The sequence below is a fragment of the Marmota monax genome, unplaced genomic scaffold (genome assembly GCF_021218885.2).
Source record: "Marmota monax isolate L192 unplaced genomic scaffold, Marmota_monax_Labrador192_F-V1.1 WCK01_AAM20220418_F8-fsc00099, whole genome shotgun sequence".
Lineage (NCBI taxonomy): Eukaryota > Metazoa > Chordata > Mammalia > Rodentia > Sciuridae > Marmota > Marmota monax.
In genome coordinates this window covers 3,421,225-3,427,224 of record NW_026692126.1, presented here as the reverse complement: position 1 = coordinate 3,427,224, position 6,000 = coordinate 3,421,225, and positions in this window count along the sequence as shown.

Genomic DNA, 6,000 nt, shown 5'->3' with positions numbered 1-6,000 from the left:
TATGCCCCTTTCACTGATAATATTATCATTCCTTTTCACATAGGAGGCAATAGATGTTCAAGGAGTTTAAGTCACATGGCTAGGAAATGCCACAGCTAAAACTTGAACATAGGTCTGCATAGTTGTAACTCCTGAGGTAGACTCCTTACCACTTCTAGAGGGCCCAAAGGTCCTCTGATATAGATCAAGGAACAGTGTCATTGACAGTTCAAGGCACTTCCAACATACCAAGCCCTCCGTCATTTGCAATTCTACTTAGCTTGTAATTTGGGTCCGTTTTAGCCCAAGGTGGTTTCACCTGATCCAGAAAGTCAGTCAGGAAATGAAATTTTTTTCTTTCTTTAAATTCTCATGCTACCCAGAATGGAAGGGCAGTTTTATATCCGCACGTTTTTGTGGCATGGCTCCAGGAGATCTGCTCCCAGACTCCTGCAGAGAAGGCACCCAGGGTTAGGGTGAAGAGAAGCCAGTGAGAGCCTTCATCTTATCCTCAGGGAAGCATCATGAGGGGACAGAAGAAAGGCCATCAGGGCAGATTATTCTGGGAGAGAACCATCAGGCTCAGGGCACCATGCCCCACCCTCATGTATCCCATTACACCCATGCATTGAGAAGAAACAGAGAAGGGGGTCCCAGAGAATCTTCTCTCACATGGAGATGAACACCAGAGTTACTAACTCTAAGAGGGACACGAGGCTGGAAAATGAATGGACCTCAGGTCTTCACGTTCTCAATGTCATGTAGTCTGGTGCACTGTCAAGTGGTTCCTGATTGAGTTCCTCTGGGGGGGGGGGCGGGTCACCAATCAGGTCACCAGACAGCAAAGCCCTTTTTCACCATGGGCATTAATGAGATCCAGCCGGCTCCCGTCAATCTCTCAGGAGCAAGCATCTAATGACCTAGGCTGACAGGTGGGTCCCCTGGGACATGCTCTGAGTTAGATCAGGGACTGCCTGGGGCACTTTCCAGAATTAACTGCAGGAAGGTGGGAAGCATAGGAGTTTTAGGAAAAAGGAAACAAGGACCAAGGAAGAGAGGAAGGAGCACCCTGTGGATTCCTGAAATCACTCACAATTGCAGGCTGGGAATTTGGACAGGATAGTGCCAAACAGTGTCATAGAGCTAAACAAACCAAAGGGTTTGTCACTGGTCCCGATAACTTGCACTGATAATATTCTTCCAGTGGTGGAATTTTCAATCTTTTTGTTTTTAAGCACTCACTCTCTTTTTGTTAATTTTTTGGGGGGTACTGTGGATTGAACCCAGAAGTGCTCTACTACTGAGTCACATTCCCAGCCCTTTTTATCTTTTATTTTGAGACAGGGTCTCGCTAAGTTGTCCAGGCGACCTTGAACTTGAGATCCTCCTGCCTCAACCAACAAAAGGTGCACATCACAGCACCTGGCTCTTTTCTTTTTCTTTGATCTTTTCTGGTTCCGTAGGAGAAAGTTCTCTAAGGGACCTGAACCAGGTCGCAGGTGAGCAGGCCTGGATTTCATGTGTTTTATAAATGGCAACTGGACAGGTTTGGAGAGCAGAGAGTTGTCTTCCCGGCTCCATTCCCAGCTCTGCCCCTGCATCAGTCAGGGCAGCTGTTGCCCACATTCACATCCTCTCTGTTGTCTTAAGTTCCCTCTCTTGCAGAAAACAGATAAGAATCTCACCCCACAGGGTGATTATCACACCTGTAAGAGGCCAGGGAGGCAGCAGCCTCTCAGCCAGGACACTTAGTTCCTGACCTGGCAAAAATCTTCATGTCCATCTGACCTTGCTGTCATTCACTGGACTCTGACAATGGCACACACTTTCCAGAATGTTAAATTTAAGTTTTGGAAAAGAAACTCAAAACGTATTTGGGCCCATGTTTGAGAAATTAAATAATCAATTACAGTAAAGACATTTGGGGAGGGGGGTCAAAGGAAAGCTGTGAACTTAAAACAATAAGACACATGGGGTCCTTTCTAACAATTTGGCTTCCAGGTTGTGTAATTCTCAGTGAGTCCTATTCCCACCCCAAATCTCCTTGGTCCCTTTTGTGAGGACCCCCTCCCTAACCAGTCTTGTGGTTTCATTGTGCAGAGCCATGATAGGCATCTTCTCCACTGTCTTCTAGACATTATAGTTACATACGAGTGTCCACATGTCTCTAGCCATACAATCAAGTAGTGGTGGAGAAACTGTCTTTGTCCCTGCCCCAAATAGTAGTCAGGTAACCCGTGTGCAGCAGGTTCTCTCAGACCCTATTGTTTCAAAAGATAAACGCCAAGTACTATTCTCAACCCAGTGAGCAAGATGTAATTCCTATCTCATGAGCTTGCATATGTAAGTGGAGGGAGAGCCAATCAACAAACACATCCCTGAGACAGATAAGATCATTTTAGTGACTGTAAGACAATTTCAATGACAAGAAGCACAGTTACTAGGTAACTGGATAGTCTAAGGTCACATCTAACCAACATGAAAAGGAGTCATCTAGGCAGAGGCAACTGGAGCACAAATTCCTCCCTATAAACCATGTGGAAATGGTATAATGAAAGGAGATGATTACAGGAGATAATAATACCAGGTAACTCGCATGCACTGTCAATTTGGGGGTGGGAATAGGACTCACTGGAATTACACAACCTGGAAGCCAAATTGTTAGAAAAGGCCCTGTGGGCTCTTGTTGTTTTAAGTTCACAGTTTTTCTTTGACCACCCGCCTCCCCACATGTCTTTACCATAATTGATTATTTAATTTCAATCATTTACTTTCTCAAACATGATGCCAAAGAAATTTTGAGTTTCTTTTCCAAAAATTAAACTTGACCCACTGCCAGTTTTTAATACATGCTCGTTCCCATCTCTCTGTGCTATAGAGTGGCTGTCGGAGCTAACCACAGCAGTAAGGGACACTGTTTACTGGACACCTGACAGTGGAGATCATGTCTCCCCAGTCAGCCAGCAGCTCCCTGAAGGCTCTCTGCTTCTGATACCACACATGCAAGGCAGGGGCTGTGTCCCCCATCAGAGGAGGAGCCTCCTGAGGCTAGGCACTGTCTCCTCCCCAGCCCTCAGAGGTCCTGACTTTGGAATTTTAGGCAGAGGATTTTCCTCCCAGGGCTGAGGCTTCCCAAGGACATAAGGGGTCCAGTAAGCCCCAGCCAGCTCCCTGCTCAGCCTTCAGCCTGGCTCCTGTCTGTGGTGGCCTGCAGTGACTGCGTGTTCCAGGGCTACACCACTGGTCAGGGATGGGATTTCAGCCTGATCTTTACCACCAGCTGCATGTGGCTAGGCTTCTGGGAATTTGGAAAGTTGGTGCCAGGGGGAGGCTAGCTGATCCCAGGGAAGGAGCCATGCTGGAGGCAGGGGATTGTCACAGGGTCTCATTCCCAGGATCCTGTTTTCAGTGGGCCAGAGGAGTGAAATTTCCCAGGGACAAGTCATGTCCTATTTAGGCCTCAATTTCTACCTCAAGTGGATCTGTCCATAGCATCGAGCTTTCCCTGGGTTCACATTCAGGTTTATACACAGAGGTTGCTAGCACCTGCCCCTCCTTTAGGAGCCCCCAGTCTGCTGTGGGAGACACAGCCCCTGCTCTTGGGTGTGCTAGTCTGATGGAAGAAGACGGAGTCCTGCTTCGGATTATTTTTCTGCTCCAATTTAATCAATATACAATACCTCAGGGCTGTTTCTAAAACACACATATTATTTCTCTGCCTGAAAACCTCCCACAGTTCCACATCGACTCCAAAACAAATATGGAACTCCACAGCAAGGTACAAAAGACACTTTATAACCTTCCCGGTGTGAGGCCCACGGGGTGGGTGGGCCTGTTGATGAAGAGCTGTTTCCTGCCTTGTCAAGGAATTTGACCTCCTTGAGGCTCCTTTATGAGAATCTGTGTGTTTGGCCAGGACTCTGTGCTTAAAGGGAACTCCCTCTCGCAGAGTCAGGGGAGGGAAAGGGTAGGTACAGCTTCTGACCATCTCCTCACCTTGGGGACTGTGGGCTCCGGAGAAGCTGCCTTGAGATGAAGATGCACTCTAAGAGTCCTGTTCCAGGGTGTCAGAGCCCCAGAGAGGTGTAAGGGAAGGAGAGGCACATTCTGGCACTAGGACAAATCCCAGGATGTGGAGGAAGATGAAGCATGTCTCTGGGACAGGTTGCTGTCACTGAGGTGAATTAATGCTGTCAGATGAAAATGCCACTTAGTCTGGGGATGATAGGAGGGCAAGGGAAGTTAGCTTTGTAGACCGGAGAGAGAATGAAGTCTGGGGCAGAGGCCAGGTTGCTGAGTGGAAGAGAACTAGGCAAGGAGGTCAGGCGGGAGGGCGCTGGTCTGTGGAAAGGCTTTGTGTGCCGTGAAGGTTTAGGTTTACTGTGTGCAGGCTCCTTGCATGAGCCAGACAGGGGCCTCTTGACCCTGGAGGAAAAGATTTCACTCCAAACCCAGCCAGAGGGAGCCGATTTCTAACCTGGGTCTGAGTGAGGCTGGTCTGCTGGGGCTCCTAGGGACCAGTTCGTGGACTCAGGGTTCCTGGTTCTCCCACCCCAGTCTGCCTGCGGTGCCCTTTTGGTTCTCCTGGGTCCTCCAAACTGCCTCACTTCTACATATTCAGCATCCCCAGCTTCTCCTGGAGTTTCTCCACCTGAGAAACTTGGAGTGCTTGGAGTCACTCGGGCCCTGACTCAGTTGAAGGCTGGGTGAGGATTCCAGAAGACTGTCTAGGTGGTTTCTCCAGCTCCCTCCCCATCTCCTGCCAGAAGAAATCTCTTGCTGCTGTGCTGCCAGGAGAGATGGCAGCAGCATGGTTGCCAGGGTATGCAGCATGACTGCCACGAGGCCAAGGTGGGCTCCACGCCCAACCTCATCATAGCGCTCAGGAGAGATGGGCGGGAGGACGTCTTCTTCCCAAGTGGCTTGCTTCCTTCTTGTTCTGGCCATAAGAGGGGAGAGACCCCCTCCTCAGAACCCCTGGAGACCCTCTGCCCTCCTGGCTTCTGTCTAAGGTGTAGACAACCCAGGGGTGGAAAGGGCATGCTCCTTAAAGGGCTCTAACATCATGTCCCAGTGAATGATCCACAGCATCACTGAAAATCCACTGATGGGAATGGGTGAAGGGGACAAGTGGCTTAGACATGTATGAATAATGTTCCTTCTCATGCCATGCCACTGGCAGACACTGGGAATTAGCCACCATATAAATCCTGTCACCATCTACAAATGCCTGATGACTACAGGGCATTTTGTCCCTATGAACTAAAGTGTTGAGTGGTTCAATGTAAATATTTAAAATAAGGTATCCCATGTTTCATCTCTCATTCTCAAAATTGCAAGTGGTCAGGTCCCTTTCAACTTCTGATAAATCCTAACACATCTTTTGACAATAAGGTTTATGACCAAAATAATGCAGCCACAAAGGTTGCAAAATGGTAGTCCTTTTCTATTTCATTTTTAAGATTCTGAATATCTGGGCCATGAGACACAAGCGTAGTAGAATCAGACTGCCTGCCGCTTCCTGCTCCATCATTTACCAGCTGGGTCACAGCAGGGGTGGTACCCATCGCTCTTAGCCTCTGCTTCCTTCTCTGCAAAACGGAGACAACATGTTTCTACTTCACAGGTGTTATGTGGGCTGAATGAGGTCACCCATGCAAAGACTGTCACACAGTAGCTGGAGTCCTAGTTAAGTGCTGCAATTTGCTGGGATTATGATGATTAGGCAAGTGTGTGTAAAACAACCAACTACACAAAATGTGACCTTGGCAATTAGAGTAGGTTTGAGCCTGGAGTAGACCATTTACCTCCTTACCCCTTCATAGAGACCTCAAGGGAGCAGATTTCTGGAAGGACCTGGCATTCCAGAATGACCTAGAGAGGTGAATCTCCTGCTTGCCACATCAGTGGGCCTTCCAGCAGGTCTCCGTTCCTTACCAGCTCCCTGTCCATCTTGGAAAAGGAGGGAGCTACATTAGATCCACAGGCTACTAGTCATTAAGAGCAAAGGCTTGGAATGGG